Genomic DNA, 24,703 nt, shown 5'->3' on the forward strand with positions numbered 1-24,703 from the left:
ATTTATTTATTTATTTATTTATTTATTTATTTATTTGATTTATTAGCCGCCCATCTGGCCAGCTACCCGGCCACTTTAGGTGGCATACAATGCAAATAACAACACAAAAAACAACATAATCAACTGAACAAAACAACATTGCTTTAGAAAAACCCTAACCCACCCCAAATGCCCACCTGAACAGCCAAGTTTTTAAAGCCTGGCATTAGCTCATCAAAGAAGGGGCATGGCGGAGGTCACTAGGGAGGGAATTCCACAAAGTAGGGGCCACCACAGAAAAGGCCCTCTCCCTAGTCCTCACCAGCTTAGCTGTCCTGGCTGATGGGACAGAGAGAAGGCCTTGCGAGGCCCATCTCATTGAGCAGCATCCCTGGTGTTACTGGAGGCGCTCCATAAGATAGACTGGGCCAGAACTATATAGGGTTTTAAAGGTCAATAACAAAACCTTGAACTGGGTCTGGAAAACAATTGGTAACCAATGCAACTTCTTCAGCAGTGGAGTGATGTGATCTCACCAACCGCTGCCTTTAATCAGGAGGGCTGCTGTGTTCTGCACCAGCTGCAACTTCTGAACCATCTTCAAGGGTAACCCCACATAGAGTACATTACAGTAGTCTAGGCGAGAGGAGACCAGGGCATGAACTACTGATGGGAGCAGATAGTTAGGGAGGTAGGGGCACAGCCGCCGTATCAGATGGAGTCGGTACTGCGCCACCTGGCTCATGGCCGACACCTGATCCTCCATAGACAGCTGGGAGTCTAAATGACCCCCAGGTTGCAGACCTATTCTATCTATCCAGGGAAACATTCACACACCCCATTTTGTCCAACCAGGTCTCTGTGATGCATGACAGGTTCGAATGCTCAACCAGGATCAAGCCTGAGAAGCCACAGTCTTCTCATTAACTGACCAGCATTTAGCAGCATGACTTTTAGATCCAAAGGTCAGCCAACAAGGCAATCAGGAACCCATTGGCCAGACCAGAAGGAGGCATGACTAATACACAGAACACCTTCCCCTGGAATGGACTGACCATCTCTCACAGCCCTAACTTCTCTGCCCAGCATACTGTAAATTGCCATGCCCAGACCTCCTTTGTCTCTCCTCTTCTCTCCTTCTCCAAATACATGATCTGACCTCCTTCTGTGTCAGGAATGGCTGACTACTGCCCCATCTGGTGAACCATGGAACTGCAGCCTCACAGGGAAAAACCTTCTAGATCTGGTCTGGCTCCACCCACTCAGGCTGGCTATTGGTTCCTCCTGGGCAGGAAGGAGTATAAAGCTGTCTCTGGATTCCTGACTGCCCTTTATCCTGGTCCCCAGTTTCTGACAAATTCTGGGCCATCATTCATGACCCAGCTCTGACACATTATCCTGCTGGCTAGGGATGTATGAAAGTCACTTACCTTTTCGAAGGGTGACATTCACGGTGGGGGGGAGAGGCGTTCCGTCCCTCCCCCCGAAATTCTCTCTGGCCGGCTCCGCTCTGCGGAGATTCCGCAGAGCTGCCGGCCGGGGCCACCCGCAGCCAGACATCCGGCCGCTGGGCAGCCTGCAGGGACGCAAATGGTGGCTGCCATAGCCGCCACCTTTTGCGTCCCTGTATTTTGCCGTGATAGGCTACGTAAATATTTACGTAGCCTATCATAGCAAAACAAACAAAAAACAGCGAACGCAAATGGCGGCGGCTATGGCGGCCACCATTTGCGTTCCCTTTTTTTTTGCCGTTTTAGCCTATGTAAATATTTACGTAGGCTATTATGGCAAAAAAAAGAGAAAAGAACGCAAATGGCGGCTGCCATAGCCGCCGCCATTTGCGTTCCCTTAGTTTTGCCGTGATAGGCTACGTAAATACTTATGTATCATGGCTTCCGCAGGGATGCAAATGGCATCCCTGCGTTAGCCGTGATAGGCTACGTAAGTATTTACGTAGCCTATCACGGCTACATGGAAGAAGCGAATGGCGGCCACAGACGCGGCCGCCATGCGCAAGTCAGCGCGGACGGCAGCAGGTAGGTGCTCCATTCCGGGCCCATTTCACAGGGCGGGGGGGCTTCGTTCCGCCACGGATTTCGGGGGGCCAAATGCACTGGCATTTGGCCTCACTGAGATCCGTGGCAGAATTCTCTGACATCCCTACTGCTGGCAAAGACCTAGCCCACCTCAAGAAGTCTAACTTAAATTACCCAGCAGCCATTTGCTTTTCTTTGTAACAAGTGGATGTAGTGTTGGGCACTTCGGAAACTGTTTTTCTACAGTCTGTCGAGATGGGTTTTTTGCAATCTGCTGGGTGTCCAAAAAAGTGTGTATGTCTAAGTGCTTGAGGATGAGAGAGAGAAATAGATACTTAATATTATGAAGATAGCTTGACTTCTCTGATTATTATTAATTTTTCACACACACAGACCGCTGTTTGGGCAAATCAATTATAGCTAGAGTGACAGGAAATAGAAGTAAGAATAGAGACAAGCGTCATTAGCCAGTCTTTCCTCCTTCTCAAAGATTTTTGGCTGGGTCACTGGAATAGCTCTGAATGTGGGTCAGGGGCCTAAGCTACCTCATTTATCATCAGCAAAGGTTGAGGCAACAGTAATCAGTTTGTTTTGACTCCAACTGGGAAGTGTACAGCTTATTTTGGTTTAGTGATGATTTGAAAGCCTCATCAATAAAATCACCAATACTCTCTTCAGTGTTGTAATCCATCTGTGTCTTGATGCCCTCTGTGATTGCTGGCTGTAAAAAAAGAAAGAGGAGGGGGAGAGGAAGGAAAAATAGTGGGGTGCGGGGCAGGCAGAGGATTTCCCATTTTACTAACATCACTGGCACATCACAAAGACTCCTTGGCTGCTATAACAAATTCACCTACATTTGATTCTCTTGTCTTTCTGACAGCTTCATTTTACTGAACAGGGACAGTTTCTTTTAAAAAATGTTCTGTGGTAGAAGGAAAAAGACAATGCAAAGGAAGCATGCCTGGGAAATAGTGGAAGGGCACTTGATATAGTATTGTTTTCATTTTTTAAAGGAGAAAATAAAAAAAATTACTGTGTGCTTTTCTGTATGGACATCACCTTCTGCCATTTATGGCAATTCCTGCTGCAGCCTACTAACATCCCCATTACTGGAGTGCAGCAAAATAATAACATGATACAGACAATTCCCAGTATGTTTAAGATGACAGATTGAGACCCTTGCTAATTAAACAGTTTCTTCCATTTAATGTCAGAGTATATAGTGCTACCCTAATTTCAAGATTAAGGTGGCAATCCTAACTACATTTTCTTAGGAGTAAGCCCAATTTAACACAGTAGGTGGGGCTTACTTCTGAATAAACTTGCATTGGATTGGACTGTAAATCGGGTGGGCAGAAGGTAGAGCTCCAGATGTTTTGGACTTCAGCTCCCAGCATTCCTGACCATTGGCCATGCTGGCAAGGGCTTCTGGGAGTTGAAGTCCAAAACATCTAGAGATCCACCTTCTGCCCTCCCCTGCTGTAAATGGCTTTAATGGAGCTCTCCTACTCACGTTCCAATATATGTCCAACCATATCTGCTTAATTCTGATTCAGAAAAGGATGTCTATATGTACGTTTTTACCACATGCAGATTTGCTTGCCCATTTGGGAACTGCACATGTATATACATTTAGTCTGGAAGTGTCAAACGTGGCCCGCAGTAGTACTACAAGGTATGGATGTGGTTGTGCAGAAAACACTCACAAGCACTGTGTAAGGCTGTGCATGTATTGTTGTGCTGGTCTATAAGTGGACTGAAATTTTACCTTACATCTTTACTGGTTCACACTGGGTCTGGGACCCAAAAATCTGGCATTTCAATTCTCCCCACTGCTCATTGGAATTCAGTGTATGTGTGAGGGTGGGGGGTAGGGTGGGGGTTCTCCTGGGTTTGTTTGTTTGTTTGTTTGTTTTTGAAAACCTGGATGGCAAACTGAAATTTGCTTTCCCCTTGACTCTACAAACTTGGGGAGGGGGGAATTAAAGCCCAGCTTCATCTGAACATAGAAAAAGCTCAGTCTGAGTACTCAGTGTTATCTCTGGTAGTAGTAACGTGACCTTCCTTGTGTAGAGAAAAGCAGGCATGGAGATTTCATAAACTGTGATAACTGAAGGGGCACAGTGCAAACCAAAGCTTGACTTTCGCTAAAATTAAGGAAGAGAGTGCTGGCCTAGATATATAGGCCCCTTCTTCACAGCCATGGACAAGTATAGAAAACTCTGCCATGAAGTCTTCCAATAAGTCCTCTGACTATTCAAGGCCAAAGATACACTTCAAGATCGAAGAGAATGGGTTGGATCCAGGCTTAATCAATTTAAGCCCCATTGATTTCAATGGATCTGTTCTAAGTATTACTATGTCTGGATCCAAACAATTCTCTATCTCATTTATAATTATTATTTTATTAGGTTTTTCAGATAAATAACAATAAACAATAGATTTTTTCTGACCTTTTTTTTTTTATTTTGCCCGAGAAGAATTTCATTGTTTCGCCCCCACCACTATTTTTTCCTTTGTTTGTATTTTAATCTCCTATTTACTGCTACATGATTATGTATTTCAATAAATGGCTCCTCTTGTTTGCTAAACTCCCAAATGAATAATGGAAATAAATTACTCACAAATATTACTTAGGGTACACCAAGATTCTCATGTGGAAGGCAATAAAGAAGTACAAACAATGAATTAAGGCTTCACAGACCTCAAAGGATAGGTAAATAATATTATTCATATTTAACAAATGGAGAAACTGAAGCAAATGTTTTGCTTAAGCTTTGTGCTGGAGCTGGAAACTGAACTGGAAATACAGAATCAGATTCCTGAAGACAAAATGATGAGAATTTCATTCTGCCCACCGACCATTGTTTTATTCTGTATTCATCCTCTCTCCCTCTCTCCCTCCCTCCCTGCATCCATCCAGCTATGCTTGTGAGTAAAGATGTTCTTGATTCACTTGGCTCAAATAATAATTCTCACCATTAAAGAAAATGTGCCTGTTTTTAGCAGCTAGGAACAGAGGAATCTGTTTTATACTCACTCGGACCATGGTCCATCTACCCCAGTACTGTCAACACTGACTGGCAGTGGCTCTCTGACATACAATAGCATTTCCTAAGAGCCATACTATTTCAGTGTATAGCAGCTTCAGTTACTTGTCCCTCCTGATTTGATCTGGCAATGCTGGGTTGCAATGACAGTGATGAGAGGCTCAGAAGGATTCTTACTTGCAGCGAAAGAGAGGGGGACAGCACCAGTGGCATACAATGCTTAGTTTAGTGTGGCGTAGTATCAGACTAGGAAGTCCTGGGTTCAAATCCACACTCAGCCATGGAACTTGCTGGGTAACCTTGGGCCAGTCGCTCTCTCAGCCCAAACTCTCTCACAGGACTGTAGTGAGGATAAAACGGGGTTGGAAGAATCATGTATACCGCCGTGAGCTCCTTGGAGGAAAAGTGGGATAAAAATGTACTAGCTAACTAATGGAGCAATCCTATGGTCCCAAGACATGGCACATTCCCCCTCAGAAGGCTGTAGACACTACTACAACCTTGGGGAATCTGAGATTGGACCGTTCCACTTCCCTCTTGTAGCCACCACGAAAAGCACCACAATGGCAGCTGTTGCAAGGTCACAACAATGACCTTGGAAGAAATCAGGGAGATGAAAAGGAGGGAAGGATGGTGGGTGGGGAGGTGAGGGAGGAGGAGAGGCCAGGACCTGCAGGATCCTAAAGCTTCTCTGTCACCTATCTTGCCCACAAAAAAAGTAGTTCAGCTAGATGAGCCAAATGGCTTGTTTAGCTGCAAATGGAAAGGAAAGGAGGAACGGGAGGCATTTTTGCTTCTGTCCTCCACACGCCCTGCCTGGCTCCTGCCTGTACGGCATAGGATTGTCATGGGCCTGATCCTTCAGGCATACACTCTGGCATCCTGACACAGGACACCCCAAACCAGTGAGTCTCTTTTATTGTAGCAAACCCATGGTAAAGGCTTAATGGTTACGTTCCTCAGGAATCCTATAGCTGGTGACAGTTAGCTATAGGCTCCATAAGTAATTCCGAACCTCCAACCCCTTCTGTTAGGTTCTCACAGAGAGAGTGCCAAGCTTCCTTCCCTGACAAGGCCAAAGCCAGCTGCTGGACAGGAGCAGCCTGCTTTCCTCTGAGCACATGGACAGAGGTAAGCTCCCTCTGATTCTGACATTCCACAAGCTGAATAGGCCCAAACCCTTCTGGACCACTTCTGATCAGATTGTGGCTATCAACTGTAAGGCCCACTGGAGCTGAGACACAACAAGGATAGACAGAGAGCTCTGATCTCAGAGCCCTCTGACTATTGAGAGGCAATACCTTAGGAGTGTGCTCTAAAGTCAACATAAACTCCTGATCATCACTGCCCTGAAGTGTGCAGAGTGGAACTAGAGGGGTTTTTTTTTTTAAATCATTTTGGGACGGGATAAGCACATTTCCACCAACTTTTGTATTTAGCTCTTTCGAGAAAGCATGATTTACTGTGCCTCATGGACATGGATTAATTTCCTCAAAAAATGTTGGTGGGGGGGATCACTTGATCTTACACACATACATATACCTACCTTAGTTTTAACTTTTAAAAAGTATCTGTAATTCTTGGGACAGGTGGTTGCCAATATGCCCTTTCCAAGGGACTGTCACAGCCACAGTGCCTGGAGGGGAAAAAAAGAGAGTAGCCAATTGCACAAGGTGCTACTAGGACTTATGAGGCTTGCTGCCTTGCTGCGTATCAGGAGGGAAGATGCTTCATCATCCCTTTTTAAGGCTCTGGAAATGAAAAACGCTAGATGCGCCTGGCACACAAAGTGGTCATTCAAAGGGATCTCAGAGTTTGTTGCTGGGGGAAATAAATAAAAAAATACAGAATGAAATTAATAGCTAATGCAGTACCCTTCTTGCCTTTGTGTCCACCTCTTCCCTTCTTTCTATGCTTGCTGTCTACTATTGTCTGCCCTGAATGATGGCCTTTGACTTTTCTTTTTCGAATAATCAAGTGATACCTTTTCTTGTGTTGTTTTGTTTTGCTGGTTTCCCACAGCAGCGCTGGCTGTGCTGAATTCAGATTGCATGAAAGGGAATTTGCATGTCAAGGCAGCTCTTACTACCAGCCTTAGCTCAAACAGGGTGGCCCTTGATGCCAAACCTGAATGAAGAGAGAGGGAAGGAAAAACAATTATGCAGGGAGATGATAGGTGAGTGCTTTCATTTGGAAGCTTTTGGGCAGCCTTTTTCAGTCCATACAGCACTCCTTGTCAGCCTCTCTTTTCTTGGTGCTGAACCTTATGGTACTCTGTAGGAATTGAGTCTTGTCGTTCCAAGGCTGAAGACAGGCTTATATAGAGAGTCATGATTCTATGCAAAATATTGCAGATAATTTCAAGCTTGGAAGGCACTTGACTGATGTTAGGAGAACAATGTTCAAGTCAGGACTGGTTTATATATATGAAGAGCACTTTATATTACACCACATAATGAACTGGGGGCCCCTCTCTCTCTCTCTCTCTCTCTCTCTCTCACGCACACACACACACACACACCAGTACATGAGCTGCTTTCCTGTCTCATGCTGCTGGGGAATGCACATGAATATTACAACTACATGGAGAGGGCTTGCATGGGTGCTGCCAATGTGGGTCTTTCCCACTGAAATGGTACAGTGCCAAGAGGAAAGCTTCCAATCAGGTGGGAAAGACCCATGCAATAGCACTGCTCAGATGTGTGTGATATTCACTCTCTCCCTCTCCAGCTTCATTGAACAGCTCTGCAAAGAAACGTGTCCCATGCTGCTGGCTGTGTCTGTGAAAGTGACCTTGGCAAACTGTTGATGTGCAGCGGCCATGAGGGCACTTTTCTCCATGCCATTGCAGGCCATTCACAGTGGGATGGATAGCACACCTGGCCCACCGCTGCCCTTGCCAAGACCCTGAAGATGCCTCATATTGGGCTTGCTGGCTTTGCAACACACAGTGTAGTATTACATTATTTAAATAATAGCTGTTAATGTGTGTAGTGCTTTGCCCACTGTTTTTGGAAATGTGGACCATCTGTACTTCTTTGACACACACTGTTTGCTTGTCCACACAGCACAAACACACACACACACACACACACGTGCAAAAGAAAAGCAAACACTAAACTAAAAGCAAAGGGGGGGGACTAACTGTAGTCCTAACAGAAGAGAAAGGGGTTTTTAATTTTAATTATTTTTAGGGAAAAGAGATCAAAAATGGGAAGGGAAGGAATACAGGAATTGAGAAGGGGAGGTGGGGGGGGGGAGAGCCAAGAACAAGGAAAGGAAGGTTATACACAAAGAGAGAGAGAGAGAGACAGAGACAGAGACAGAGACAGAGTCAAAGTAAGGGCAAACTAATGGTTGAAAGAGAATTGAAAAGGTGGAGGAGGGAAGATAAAGAAGTACAGTGAAATTTTCTGGATTTTTAAACAAACAAACAAGAATGATCAGTAAACCTGTTACAGAAGGGTGGGGTGGGGGGAGAGACTAACCTAGCTGTCATAGCACGTGCTTTCTTCTCGGCTTCGTTCTGCCACAGGAGAGTGGGAAAGGTTAACCTCCTTCCCACTGTCCTTCAGCAGGATGCCAACTGCTTTGGTGCCACGGCTTCCTCTGCCACGCCTGGCAGAGAGTGGTGCAGTTGCTCTCGGTGGCTGCAGCAAAGGCAGGATAGGACTGGAGCGGAGAGAGAAATGCCATGGAGCTTCCCTCTCGGCTCCTATCCCATCCTGCCACTGTCGCTGCCGCCACCATCATTGCACACAAAGGCAGCTCGTCAGGGCAACGGGTGGGAGGCTGACTCACAGCAAAGCTCCCTCCCTCCCTCCCTCCCTCCCTCCCTCCTTGTCTTCTGACCCTCTCAGTGGCCAGATCTCTCTCTCAAATTGATACATTTGGTGCCCCCACCGTCCCCCCCGCCCCCTGCCCCTTCCCTCCTCCTCCTCCTGCCCCTCTGTGTGAACTTTCACAAGTTGATACACCTTCGGAGAAAGCCTGTCTGGGCTTCTCAGAAGGCATAAGAAGAGCTACAAGTCTCCGAGGCAGATGAGGCACCTTGTCGATGAGCTGCTTTGCTTCGGGGTGCCTCATTGCTATTCTGATCTGCTTCTGATCACAATGAGGCACCTCCGAATCAGCCCGCTTCGCTTCATAATTCGGGCTTTGGACCAAGTAGTGCACAGCTCTACCGAATATGTCCTCTACCTTAGAATATACTTCCAAAGAACTAAAATAAATTTTAAAAGTCTACCCTGTCTCAGTTCACACTTCATGCGGTGGCTGCTGCTACTGTCAAAGCCAATCTCCACATACATGGAGGTACAGTTTGTGAGAATTGGTGCCGCAATGGTGGGAGACAGGAGCAGTGGAGGCTGGTGACTCCAATTGTGGTGGGGCTGTGAATCCATTCTGGGTTTCAGTCAGAATAATCCAGAACTTTAAAGGAGCTATCCAATGTGCCCCCCTGTTTGGGGAATGGGGTTCAGCACCTTGGATAGTGTCTTTAAAGTTCTGGCTGGTTCTGACTGAAGCCCAGAATTGACACACAGCCTCATCAAAACTGGAGCCACCAGCCTCCACTGGATGGGATGATATCCATGCATGCAGCCATCACAGTTTCTTTGATCATAGCTGCCCTTTTTCAGGCCATTTCCGTTGCAGCTGGCAGCAGACACTATCCCCTCCATGGAGGCACTGGTTCTTGCAATCAGTGTTTCCATATGAGTGAAGCCCACCACAAGTATGGAAGTGGCCAAGTGCATGTCAAAGTGCTTGCATGGGGGCTACTGTAAATGTGAGTTGGCTCCATGTATTTTCGTGTTTATATATATATGCAAATACACAACACCAATGCACCAAGAGCAACCTTATTCCCCCTATATATCATCTGAGGGGCCACAGGATGTGGCGGATCTACTCTGACCTCAGAGGAAGAGCTCTTACTGTGGATCCCTTCCAGCTGCTGCAGAGAACTCCATGGCAGCTCCCTTTCCCAAGGTTGGGGCTTGAGCTCGGCAAGGACAGAAATGGATGTGTTGGGGGCAGGCCAGTGAGCAGGGAAGGGAAGAGGCTGGATCCATTGGCCTTTCAGCTCCTGTCTCCAACCCCACAGGGAGGGAAGGTTAGAGGAGCTCACAGGCCCATCTGAAAGAAAAAGCTATTTCAGAGGATGGAGAACCCAAAATAGCCTGCATTGTTACTCCTGTCCTGCCAGCAACTGTCTGACAGAACCTAGTATGGCCATCCTATGGGCGTCTAGCCTACGACAGTCTCTAGGTATTTTGGTGCCCTTGGCAAGGTAATATTTTGGCACAGGGTGAACATGCTGCCGTCACCATCCCTTCTCTTCTCTCCCTACCTCACTCCAAATTCCTTCTCTTCTCCATCCACCATCCTTCTCCTCTTCTTTCCTCTCTCTGCCACCTGCCCCCCCCCCTTTTCAGTGGATCCTTCCTTAAAGTGAGTCATTCTAGATGAGGTGGCCCTGGAGATGGCCTGTGCCATGACAGCTCCCACAATCTTCATAGCCACCTCACCCAGAATGTCTTGATTTAAGGAAGGACCCCTTTAAGTGTGACATTTGGGCCCGTCCAGCTCTCTGGAGAGCTGCATTGGCCTGCGCAGTTGATCTCTCACCCAGAGAGAGTCCTCAGAGTATGAGATTGGGTGGGCCTGCGGGATCCCTAGGCAGCATAGATGGCTGGGCTGTCAGCATGGGGGAGGAGCCAGAGTGCTGCTGCCACATTCTAGGGTACATTTTGGCACCCCAGAATTTGGTGCCTGAGGCAGCTGCCCTGTTTGCCTCCCTCAAAGCAAGGACCCTGGTCTAGCCCATAGGATTGTACCCTAATTTGCTTAAACTGTGCTGCTGCTCTGTAGCATCACAGGCCTCTATTCTTCACTGGACAGAAGTTTCCAAACTTCCTAGCTTTAATAATCCTCCCTAAATATTAGTTTCCTGGAGGGTATTAGTCTTGCAGCAAACAGTGGGTCTCCCAATTTTATTTTATTTTCCATTACGCCACAACTTTAGCCCAGTGCTTTACTATGCAGAGAGATATAACTTGCATAAGAGAAGGAAGATACATTATTATTAAGTGTTTATAAATTAAAAACAAAGTCATAAAATATTTTTTCCATTTGATCTTCTTAACTATTTTTGGCTAATCTCTTTTGAAAAGTCTTCTGCTAAAGTGACATAAATGCATTACAACAGGGACTCTAGCTCAGCATGGAGGTTGTCTAATCTGGCTGGAGTACTGTCTCACATATCACTGTACCTAGTCAATATTCTATTATTGTAAGTTAAGTGGCTTGCTACAGTATTCTGGCACAGGCTATTAGAAGGCATGTTACCTAATTTCCTAAGCAATAATGGGATAAACAGTATGCATTTTTATTATAAAAAACTAACACTTGCCTCCTCAAAGTTAATGGATTTTATATACAATTGGCACTTCAGAGACTGAGTCATAAATCCGAATAAAATTAAATGTAAAGTATGTGAAGTTTTGGGAAAATGATAATTTATTGCAGAGTCGAGGTATTGAGTTCTACCTGGACTCGCCTTGAGCTTCAGTTTTATTGGAATTGTGCTTATTTGATTAGGTTTGGTTACTTTCCACCACTCAGTATAAATTAATAACAACAAAATACTAGCAATTCAAAGGAAGAGCATATGACTGCACCACCTCAAAAAACATGAAGGGGTATTGCTTGTTGGAAAGCATTGTTATGTAAAAAAAAATTCCCTGTACTTAGGAAGCAGACCCATCAGGATAAATCTTTCCCATATGCTTTCTGCGTGTAATGAGATTTTGATATGGGGCCACCTTTAAGGAAGCCCACATGCATGCATCCTGAAGTGTACAGTCATGTGGATTGCACCATGGCCACGCCTGATATGATCCAACCCTGTCCTCTGGGCCAAGGAACAGTTGGGTTCCATCACCTAGTTGACCCTGAAACTTTTTCTTCCATGTTTCTAACATTCCATCACACTCTACTGTAGCCAAGAAACAAAATCTAGATCATATGAAGAGCATATCACTAACAACATCAAAGCCAACAATAAAGAATTCTTTCAATATATCAGAAGCAGAAAACCAGCTAGGGAGGCACTGGATGACAATGGAGTTAAAGGAGTACTGAAGAAAGGCAAGGAGATTGTAGAGAAGCTGAATGGATTCTTTTCATCTTTCTTCACTGCAGAAGATATAGGACAGATTCCTGTGCCTGAACTTAATGTTTTCAGGAAGGGAGTCTGAGGAACTGAGGCAAATAGTGGTGACAAAAGATGAAGTTCTCAACCTTATTGATAAATTGAAAACAAATAAATCACCAGGCCCAGATGGCATCCATCCTAGAGTTCTCAAAGAACTCAAATATGAAATTGCTGATCTTCTAACCAAAATATGCAACATGTCCTTAAAATCAGCCTCTATATAACATAGGGATGTTAGAGAATTCTGCCACGGATCCCAGGGGGGCCAAATTCCAGTGAATTTGGCCCCCCGGAATCCGTGGCGGAATGGAGCAACCTGCCCCACCACCCCACGAAAACCCCGCGAAACGAGCCTACCTGGCTGCGGCTCCAGCTGCAGCTGCGGCTGCGGTGGTGGCTCCAGCGGCGGCAGTGGTGGCTCCAGCCGCTGCCGGGCTCCTGCGGACGTAAATGGCGTCCTGAGTAGGGGACGCCATTTCCGTCCCTATGGTAGCCCATGATAGGCTATGTAAATATTTGCGTAGCCTATCACGGGCTACCATAGGGACACAAATGGCGTCCCCTACTCAGGACACCATTTGCGTCTGCAGCAGCCCGGCAGTGGCTGGAGGCCCCACTGTGGGTTGGCCTGGCCAGCGGCTCTGTGGCCTGGCCGCAGAGCGGAGCTGGCCAGGCAGGATTCCGGGGGGGAGGAACGGATTGCCTCCCCCCCGTCGAGGATTTCGAGGGGAGGGACGGAGCGCCTCCCCCCCACTGCGGATGTCCCTGGACGAAACCAGATAAGTGTTTCGTACATCCCTAATAACAGTGGACTGGAAGACGGCCAATGTAACACCAATCCAGGAGATTACAGGCCAGTTAGCTTAACGTCTGTTCCAGGTAAATTGGTTGAAGGCATTATTAAAGATAAAATTAGTAAGCATATAGAAGGATAAGCCCTGCTGAAAAAGAATCAACACAGCTTCCACAAAGGTAAGTTCTGTCTCACTAACTTTTTAGAGTCTTTTGAGAGTGTCAATAAACATGTAGACAGGGGTGATGTGGTAGACATTGTGTATTTGGACTTCCAAAAGGCTTTTGACAAAGTCCCTCACCAAAGACTCCTAAGCAAACTTAGCAGTCATGGAATCAGAGGACAGGTCCTCTTATGGATCAGTAACTGGTTAAAGAACAGAAAGCAGAGAATAGGAAGAAATGGTAAATTCTCCCAATGGAGGGAAGTAAATAGTGGGGTCCCACAGGGATCTGTATTACGACCAATGCTTTTCAACCTGTTCATAAATGATCTGGAATTAGGAGTGAGCAGTGAAGTGGCCAAGTCTGCTGAGAACACCAAATTATTTAGGGTGGTTAAAACAAAACAGGATTGTGAGGAGCTCCAAAAGAATCTCTCCAAACTGGGAGAATGGGCATCTAAATGGCAAATGAGGTTCAATGTAAGCAAGTGTAAAGTGTTGCTGATTGGGGCAAAAGATGAAGATCCCAACTTCAAGTATAGCCTGATGGGATTCAAGCTAGCAGTGACAGACCAGGAAAGAGATATTGGGGTTGAGGTGTGCAGCTCAATGAAGATGTCAACCCAGTGTGTGGCTGCTGTAAAGAAGGCAAACCCCATGTTAGGCATAATTAGAAAAGGTATTGGGAATAAAACTGCCAACATCATCCTGCCCCTATACAAATCTATGATGCGACCATACTTGGAATACTGTGTACAGTTCTGGTCACCACACCTAAAAAAAGATATTATAGAACTAGAAAAAGTGCAGAAAAGGGCAACTAAAATAATCAAATGGCTGGAGCATCTCCCCTATGAGAGAAGGTTACAACAGCTGGGATAGTTTAGCTTGGAAAAAGGAGGGTTAGGGGAGACATGATAGAGGTCTACAAAATTATGCATGGTGTGGAGAATGTGGATAGGGAGACATTTTTCTTCCTCTCTCAAAATACTAGAACCCGGGGTCATCCCATGAAGCTTATTGGTGGGAGATTCAGGACAAATAAAAGGACGTACTTCTTCACACAGCACATAGTTCAACTATGGAATTTGCTACCACAGGATGTAGTGATGGCCACCAATTTGGATGGCTTTAAAAAGGGGTTGGACAAATTCCTGAATGTAAAGGCTATCAATGGCTACTAGACCTGATGGCTATGTGGCACCTCTAATACCAGAGGCAGTGAGCCTACATACACCAGGTGCTGGGGAACATGGGTGGGATGGTGCTGTTGCATTCATGCCTCACTTGTGGGTTCCCAGTCAACAGCTGGTTGGCCACTGTGTGAACAGAATGCTGGACTAGATAGACCCTTGGTCTGATCCAGCATGGCTCTTATGTTCTTATGTTCTTATATGCTAATGGGACCACTAGTTTTCAGTGGTCCACACTGAATGTCTCCATTGTGTGTGCTTCCAGGTGGAGGGCTCTTAGATCTACTATTGAGAAGGCATTCTGCAGTTATTTCATCTTTTCTTTCTTTTCTGTAGTAAAAGAAAATATGGAAGAAGTGGTGGGAAAATGTGGGTGGGTTATGTCTGGATCCTATGTGAACGAGGCAGGGCAATAGCACCACAAAAGCCTTGTCTGGAAGCACCTGTGGTTCTATGGGGGAGAGGCTTTTTAGGGCATATTTGGCATAGATCAGGGGGTGATGAACCAGTGTCCCTCCATATGTTGTTGGGCTATAACTCCCATCATGCATGACCATGAGACATGCTGCTGGGGCTGATGGGATTTGGAGTCCAACAACATCTAAAGAGGGACAGGTTCCCCACTCCTGGTTTAGAGGATTTAAGGCAAGGCCAGATTAAAACCAAAACCAAAAACTGTCTGAGATTATGGCCTCACTGATATATGAAAGAGTATGGAGTGGAGGAAGGAGCAATAGCAATAGGGAAGGAACTAGGACTTTGCATCCCTTCCCTGTATACCCACTTGTTAGGTCTTCATCTGTTACATGTACCTCAAAAAAGTTACATTTAGGTCATTGCAGACTGGACAGATATAGTTGTGGGGGAGTCATACTCAGATTCTGAGACTGAAGGGGAGCAACATCCTCAGGCCTGGAAGGTATCTCAGGGTTTTTTTGAAATCTTCCTCAGGGTGCTGCTGAGCTTCAGAGCCTGAGGACATGACAGTCCACTGAAGAAATCCTACTCTTTCTATAAACCATGATAATGCAAGGGATTATTGTGTGGGGAGGCCTTGGGCCTAGTCCCTAGTGGTTGTTAATGCTGTTACACTCTTATTACAGAGCATAGGCACCTTTTCATTTCTCAGCCCCCTTTTGCATAATGCAAAGTTTTGTGGCTTTCTTTGGGAGATAGCAAGAAACCATCACAGTGGCCTCAAAACACAATCAGCTGCAACCTTTGAATGATCCAGAGTCAGTGTGTGAAAACAAACTCAGGCTGGATTATTGGATTGCAGTTGTGTGCTCCGTCGCAATCCTGCTAAGAGAATCACTTACTGGATCACCAGAAAGCTAGTTGTGCACTTTTAAACAGACTGCTGCTCACTTACCTGTGCAATATGTTAACGGCTTCTCAGTTTGGCAGAATCATTGCTGACTCATGGGAATAGAGGAGAAGAGGAGGCTAACATTCTAACTAAATAAATGATTTGAAAACATGTTTTCAGGGAGAATCAGATGGCCAGGTTAGGCCAAAATTAAGAATCCAGTCTTTGGGGAAACTCAGGATTCCAATGGACAGGAATTATCATGTTCATTTTAATTTTTGTTGAATTCTATATCTGTGAAAACCTTTAGCTAGCCCATACTTTCACTAGAAATGCCAACCAGACAAGGTGAAGTCATGATTTCAGTGGAAGGAAGGAAAGCTGTCCATTTTTGATAGAAGGCTCTTGGAAGGCACCATGCTGAAAAACTAATATCCCAGTGAATCCACAAGGACCTAAAGTGACTAGAAGTGTCAGTGAAACATGTCAAGATGCCATCAAAATGGCATATCTCTGTGGGATTCATATCACTGCTTTTTTACCTCAGTATGGAGACCTCCTAAAGTTAGCAACGTGAAGGAATGCAGAGAACTGATAAACACACACGCGTGCACGCACACACTTCTAAAAATATAGCTATAAAGACTTACAGCCTTCTTCAAGGTTTCTTTGAAGCATTTTTTTCTTTAAATGTAGTTTTGCCTGAAAAATCGGCATTCAATTTGAATAAAATTGAATACGTTTCAGGGCTCAAGCAGCATGTCTTCCATCTGAAGTAAAACGGAGATGAATTTCAATTAGATGCTCCCATTATAATCTGTCTCCACCTGTAGTTTTCATCAAAATTACTAGGAAGTGTGATATAATGTATGATCAGGATTTGCCCATCGGCAGCAAGTTTGCCCATTATCTTAGACATATAGACAGCAACGTTTTTCAGCGAAGGACTTTAATTGTAGTCTGTACAATTGTAATCTGTATGGCATTCAGAAGCTTTATATGTATATCCCTTCATTCTTTCTCCCCACCTCCCAGGAGACACCAATTACTAGTTCTCTTGATGAAATAACAATGTTTCTGTGAAAAGAACCTAGTAGTCAAATAATCCCTGCAAAATGCCAATTTTACGGTCTTATTTTGAATGACTTTAATTTATGGAAATTCTTTTGAGAAACCTTGACACCACCTTCTCTCTCAAGCGGGCAGAATTAGTTCAGTGGAATAGTTTTGTAAGCCACTGCTGGTGTGGCAACTCAAATTCATTTAATATGCTTACCATTGGGTAGCACTTTGCATTCCATTTTGTCTGGCTGCTGCTGCTGTTGCATTGTTGAGCGCTGGTATACTTCTCAGGTGGAAGGCCCGATGAGAGATTCCATTGTCCTCATTTCCGGAGTTGTTGTTGGGAGTATCTGTTCAGTTACTCTCTTCCAGATAATAAAATAAATTAATTTCACGCCTATCTGGCTCAGAAACCTGGGAAGAGACTATAAAGATTTATATTCCATATATGTTGGTGTGCACACACACTTAACAGGTACAGTTTATTATCTAAGCGTCATCACGTTTTATATTTTAGAAGTTAGAATTACTTGGTTTCTTGGTTATGCTTAAAAGGCTTACAAAATGCTGGTTTGATCATATCTATCACAGCTGCTGTTATTAATTTGTTTCTTGCCAGTACTACTGTGATATTGAATGCTTTAATTAATACCAGGAGTCCTAACTCTTGACATGTCAGAGGCTTCATTCAGATAATATATCCTGGTGACTTCCCTGGTTAGTTTGGGTCTTTTAAAACATAACATAGTAATGAGATGAATTACGAACTGTTGCATAATTTTATTTTGGGGTGTTTGATTTTGATCTGTTTAATAGCGCTATACTCACTCATCACTCATTGATGACAGAGTTAAATTGGAGACTTCCTGAACTGTCAGTCTGCGGCTCTGAAACACTGTCAAATTGCATGTAATGATAACAATCTAAAACCAAACCAAACAACCCCCCCCGTACAGCTCTTGATTTCCAGCGCCACTTTGGCACTGATAACATCAATTGCTTCATTTTCCCTGTAGCTTTCTATTGTGGTTTGGAATCCACACTGAAAATTAAGTTTATCAATAAATAATATAGAAGCACGAGTTTACTGGCCTACTGGGTACTTCCCTGACTAACTGCTTACTTGACTGGATTAGTTGAACTAATTGCTTACTTCAGGGGAGCAGAACTAGTTTTGAGTGGGGGGCCAAATGTCATACAGCTCTCTATGGGCTGTATGACATCCGGTGGGCATGGCCATGCCCACCTGACAGCATTTGTTCCCTGACCCAAGCCCTGGGTGGATTTTCCGTGCAACACTTGGGCCAGGGACCAGGCTTTGCTGTGCATGAGCTTTCCTGGTTAGGGAAGCCCCACATGCAGCAAAGCTGAGGTCACCTAGTCCCCACTGCTCCTCCATTGGACTAGGTTGGCTGAGCCCTGTCTTCACTTGCCTCACCTCCTTTCCAGGGAAGGAGGAGCGGCAGACAAAGGAGAAGTGGCTGAGTCCTCTTGGCTTCTCTGATGGAGGAGCAGAGAAAGGCTGCCACCTCTCATCACCCTGCTGCTGTCTGAGATTGAAGGTATCAGCAGGGGGATGACCTCTGAGGGGGTTCCTCCAGGGGGTGGGGCTTGTAACTTAAGAGTCTGCGCAGGCCAGACTGGGGTGCCCCATTGGCCAGATCAGGCCCACAGACTGGAGGTTCTGCACCCCTTTCTTACTTGACTGAAAAGCATAAGTTCACTAAATGAGCATAGTGGGCTGGGTAGGGCCACAACGTCTGATCCTGTATTTTCAGTGGAAGGTACGACTCAAACCTGTGGCGTGTATCCAACGTTAACTTAGTCATGACTAGGGACATCAGATAAATCCTCCACGGATTCCAATGAGGCTGGATTCCAAAGAATTCGACCTCCAGAATCTGTGGCAGAGCAGCTCCACCTACCTCCAGCTCCAGAGGATTTCATGCAGAGCGGCTCCCTGGTTCCCTAGACCAGGCGATATTCTAACGGCAGCTGCCATTAGCCTATCGCTGGGAGAAATACAGACGTAAATAGCATATTATATGCCACTTGTGGCTGTAAAGCACTGATTTTTACCTAAATAGAGCTGTAAACGGCTGCAGTTAGGTTAAACTCAGGGCTTTATGGCCACAAGTGGCGTCCAATACACCATTTGCATCAGTGTTTTTTTCCACAATACACTAGCCTATCGCAGGAAAAAATACAGACGCAGATAGCATATTGGACGCCACTTGCGGCCATAAAACACTGAGTTTAACCTAATTGCAGCTGTTTACAGCTCCATTTAGGTAAAAACCAGCACTTTACAACCGCAAGTGGCATCCAATACGCTATTTGCGGCTGTATTTCTCCCAGCAATATGGTAATGGCAGCCGCCATTACCGTATCGCCTGCACTAGGGAGACGGAGTGCTGCTCCATGGAATCCTCCGGAAGCGCAGGTGCACCAGAGGATTTTGAGGGGCAGGAGTGGCATGATTGGCCCCTCTGTGGACTCCCCCCGACTGGAAAATGGGGGGTCTGTACAACCCTAGTCATGACTAACTTAAGGCCCATTAATTTCAATGGGTCTACTCTAAGTAGGACTAAGATTGGACAAAACCAGTGATGTGTAGAAGTGGATGCACATGGGGATCTGTGCATGATCAGGAACTATGAAAAAGCATGGAAAGAGGCCTTCATGTTTAACAGCTGAACATGCATAGGAATTATTTACACTGTTTGTTGAATGCATGGAGGTTGGGAATGGGGCAGTACGCATGATCCCACCTACGTGTTCCTAGAGTAGAGGGCTATGGCTTCCCTGTCAAAATATCAAAGCATTCACAGACCAATTAAGATGTGACTATGGCTCAATTCACACTTAATTCAGTGGTGTGGGAACACTGCATTTCTGTATACTGCAGACCAGGCCATTTGCATGGTTTCTTCCCCTTCCCTTTGGAATTCCTTCCTGAAAGAAATATGTCTGGCCCCATCTGTGGCTACTTTTAAGAGGCTTTAAAAAACCCATCTGTTCTCCCTGGCCTTTAATTGGAAACTTTTGTCATTTATTTAAACCTGTGTATATTTAACATGATTTTATTAATATGTTCGTATTTTTTAATTGAAATTGCTTTTATTCAAAATTGTTCTTATGTCATATGATTTTATTAAGATGCTTGTATTGTTTTTATGCTGTAAGCTGCCTTGGGAAGACTATGGTCTGGAAAGGTAGCTAAGTCAAGAATTAATGAAATTAAAGAAATACATGAAGTGGGAGGATGTGTTGGAGGATACCCCCCCACCCCACTTTATAGCAACATATGTTTATGTATTATACTTGTTTCTGTATTAACATCACCTTCAGTGAAAACCATCATGAGAATAGGGACCAAGTCCCCAAACCTTTTCCTTAACCCACAAAACATAAACATTGCCCAACCTCTGAAATCAGGTATCAGGATCATAACAAAAGTGAAATTGGTAGCCATGCTGGATATCATATCACTGCAGTATTCTCTATACGTGTAACATGTTACGTTGGATAGCAAAACATCTGTGCTTGGATAGTGTCTTAGTCTTAGGCCTATTTGTTAGGTCAGCTTCAGCATAGGCTATTCTTGTTCTTATTCTTGTCAGGCTACTGGTTTTTTAAATGTTACCAGGCAACGTCCTGAGCTGTGCTGAACCTTGAAGGGATCCAGAGCAAAATGGACCTTTTCTTCATACAAACCAACGTGCTTTCAAATAGTGGCACTTCAGCATGTGTCTGAATTTGCTTGAGGCAATCCTCCACAGCAGAGTTCATATAATGCTAGGCCACCCCTGTGGCTAGAGCTGACAAAATATATTCGTCTCTAATAAGCTGACCAGCTCCAGGCTCAGGCTAATATTTCAGTAGGTGACCAAACAGTCTGTTCCATCCTTCTACCAAAAGAAATCTGCACTGAAGATTTAGGAGAGGATGTTAGAAGTTTTAAAAGACAGGACTTCCTTTACACTTTCTGGAGAAAGTTCTGAAGTGGATGACGGGGAATCTGATCAGCATTTAAGAAAGCTGTAGACAGAGCAGCTGTTCCTTAAAACCTATCAGATTAAACACAAACATTAGCATCCATGACCTTTTACGTTGTTCAAGTAGGAAAGCTCACTACTATATTTGCATCACAATGCAGTTTGATGTGCAAGTTTGCAAAACCGTGAATTTGCAAACTCCAGCTCAGCGAGTCTGCCAAAAATCAAAGTGCAGCTTGGATGTTTTCTGCAGACATATCTCACCCTTACCTATTTGCCATGTAGTAATGGAGTAATTGATACACTCTAGGCCAACCTTCTCCTATCGGGTGCCCTCCAGATGTATTGGACTACATTTCTCACACTTCCCAGCCAGCATGGGTATTGGCCATGCTGTCTGGGAATTCTGGGATTTATAGTCCAACACATCTGGAGGGCACCAGGTTGGAGAAGGCTTCTCTAGGAATATGCCTGATATTGATTAGAATGCCCTGTCAGCATCACTCCCTGCATTACCTTTGTTGCCACATGGAGCAAAGTAGAGAAGAAGCCCTTACCCTCACTTCCTCTGTGGCAGCCACAGCCACACTACTGAAATTTTGGGTAGATCATGTTGACACAAATATAACTGTTAGTGCCATGCATTATATGTTCCCTGGGAACCAGATCTGCTTTAATGTGGTGGAGGAACAGCTCAAGCCCCTCCCCTCCATTTTACAAATAAGTATTTATATATGTAATTTGTATTCCACCTTTCCACTAAAAACAGTGCTCAAGGTGGTTCACCTCCATTGAAATGCCAGATGTGAAGGAAAAAAACTATTTTAGTGCTGTGCCAAAAATTTCTCCCACATTTTTTTTTTACCGTTCTCATTCAATTTGATAGAAGAGAAACTGCTTTGACATTCAGTGGTGAAGAAATGTTGGATAAATTCTCATATGTTGGGTTTGGTTTCCTTGGGCTTACCTTACTTAGGTAAGTAAGCCCAAGAATTGAGCGTCAGTGTCAGGGTGGACACTGAGCCCATAGAATCCCAGAGTAGTTCTGATTCTGAGGACGAGCAGTCGCTCCTGGGAGAGGAGCGCGCTCCTCTTTCCCAGGACCAACAGCTGACGGAGATTCCTCCCACCAGCATTCCTAGTTTAGTTAGCAGTCCAGGGAGTGACCAAGCACAGATAGCAGACTTGGTGGATGCGCGACGCAGACGCAGAGAGCGGCGCCAGATGGAGGGCGCGGAAAGGAGGCGAAGTGCCAGGTTGGCGCGCAAACAACAGCTGCGCCCAGAGGATCCAAGGGAAAAGGGGAGGGACTCTCCCTAGTCCTTAAGTTCAGGGGTCTGCCAATAATTCCCTTTCAAACGGGGACCAACTGTTCCAACTTAAGGCATAGGTACTGTGCTGCTCAGATCTAGTTGCAATCGGTATAGTTGTTAAGTTGTAAAAGAAGAATAAAGCTGTGAAAGGAATTCCTTTGTCTGTGTCTGGACTTGGCTACTGGTTTAGACAGAGAGAGACCTCCAAGGAGCCCTTGACAGTCAGTGTCCTGTTTTTCAATGTACACTTATCTCTCTGGCCGCCTGTGGCCTCCTCAGCTTCCAACAATTCAGTTAGAGCCCAGTGGAAGGCATCATGAGGTAGGGATGTACGAAAGTCATTTACCTTGTTGCAGGGGTGATTCGTGTGGGGGGGAGGCACTCCGCACCTCCCCCCGAAATCATAACCTGGCCGGCTCCACTCTGCGGCAACCCGGCAGAGCCGCCAGCCGGGTGCATTTGCAGGCGTGTGGAGCCTGCGGACGCAAATGGTGGCGGCTACAGCAGCCGCCATTTGCATTCCCTTTCTTGCCATGATAGACTACATAAATATTTATGTAGCCTATCATGGCCTCCACAGGGATGCAAATGGCATCCCTGTGTTAGCCGTGATAGGCTACGTAATTACTTAAGTAGCCTATCATGGCCTAAATGATGAAGCGAATGGCGGCTGCAGATGCGGCCGCCATTTGCAAAGCAGTGCAAACGGCACCAGGTAAGTGCTCTGTTTCGTGTGCCTTTCGCGGAGTGGTGGGGCAGGGACCTTCATTCCGCCACGGATTTTGGTGGGCTGAATACACTGGCATTTGGCCTCACTGAGATCCATGGTGGAATTCTCTGACATCCCTGTCATGAGGTAATTCCTTTCATAGGTAGGGATGTACAAAAGTCACTTACCTTTTCGACGGGGTGATTCGCGGTGGGGGGGGAGGTGCCCCACACCTCCCCCTGAAATCCTAATCCGGCCGGCTCCGCTCTGTGGAGATTCCGTGGAGCTGCCGGCTGGGGCCGCCCACAGCCGGACATCCGGCTGCTGGGCATCCTGCAGGTTAAAAAAAACAAACAAACAGCGTACGCAAATGGTGGCAGCTACGGCAGCCGCCATTTGCATTCCCTTTTTTTCGCTGTTTTAGGCTTTAGCCTACGTAAATATTTACATAAGCTATTACGACAAAAAAAAAAGGAATGGTCATTTTTTGCCGTTTTAGTTTACTAAATATTTACATAGGCTATTACGGCAAAAAAGAAGGGGAACGCAAATAGCGTAGTGGGCGCTATTTGCATTCCTTTTTTTCCGCTGTAATAGCATACATAAATATTTACATAGGCTAAAATGGTGGGGGGGGGGAAGGAACGCAAATAGCACCCACTACGCTATTTGCATTCCCCTTTTTTTTGCTGTAATAGCCTATATAAATATTTACATAGACTAAAGCGGCGAAAAACAGAGAACGCAAATGGTGGCTGCAGTAGCCGCCACCATTTGCGTACGCCGTTTTTTTTGGGGGGGGGTTGGATTGGCTTGCTGTGATAGGTTATGTAATAGCCTATCACGGCAAAGACCAGGATGCGAATGGCAGCTGCGGCAGCCGGTCGAAAGACCAGCTGCCGCTGGAGCCGCTGCCATCCGGAACATCCACCCCAGGTAAGCCTCGTCCCGGGAGGAATCCGTGGGGGGGGGCGGGGGGGCAGGCCGTTCTGCCACGGATTTCGGGGGGTGCATGCCAGTGCATTCGGCCTCACTGAAATCCGTGGCGGAATTCTCCGCCATCCCTAGCTGTGATTAGGTAAGCTCAAGAACACCATGACAATAAATGATAAAACACACTGAGAATGAGGCAGAACAATGGAAGCCCTTTTCATGGGGAAGAAAACTTTCAGGAAATTGGAGGACCAATTTTGGCAGAGCACTAACTCCACCTCATCCCTGGAGCTTGACACAACACTGCCCCCCCCCCACACACACTTGCATTGTGGTGGATGCAAAATAGGGGCCAGACTGCCAACACAGTTGATGCTGTTGCAGCACGAAAATCCCCCAAACCTCTTACCAAAAAAGAAAGAAGCTGTGCTACAAGCCCTGCCAATGGGGACCCTACCTGTGAGAAACTGTTATGAATTTCTCCTTCCCCTGGAAAAATTTGGTGAAATCTCCCAAAGTTCTCTGCTCACAAATAAGATGGAGAATTTTGAGAGGCTATTTACACACAGCTCTACCCTATTTGTGTGATTTCCCCACCCTTTTTTTTTTTTAAGGGATGGATCACTCCAATTACGGGTGTACGAACCCCACTCACCTGAGTCCACTGGGGGGGGTCCGCGGGGGGGGAGGTGAACCATGGCGAGTCTGGGGAGCCGCTGGCTGGGTCCGTCCGCTGCCAGACATCCGTCCGGTGCCGGTCTGTGGACGCAAATGGTGTCCAGTGTAGCGGATGCCATTTGCATCCCTGCTCTTTGCCATGATAGGCTATATAAAGATTTATGTAACCTATCACGGCAAAGTGCAGGGATGCAAATGGCATAGCAGACGCCATTTGCGTCCCTGTCCCTTTGCACGAAAGGCTATGTAAAGATTTACATAGCCTATC

At 45.6% G+C, this 24,703-nt stretch overlaps 1 protein-coding gene across 3 annotated transcripts in view; it reads left to right on the forward strand.

Moving 5' to 3' along the window:
• MAT2B (methionine adenosyltransferase 2 non-catalytic beta subunit) overlaps positions 1–24,703 on the forward strand; it is a 137,972-nt gene that overhangs the window by 104,137 nt on the left and 9,132 nt on the right. The gene's annotated exons all lie outside the window — the stretch shown is intronic.

This window comes from Heloderma suspectum, chromosome 2 (assembly GCF_057233095.1).
Source record: "Heloderma suspectum isolate Gila_16-S chromosome 2, 16-S_ref, whole genome shotgun sequence".
Classification (NCBI taxonomy): Eukaryota; Metazoa; Chordata; class Lepidosauria; order Squamata; family Helodermatidae; genus Heloderma; species Heloderma suspectum.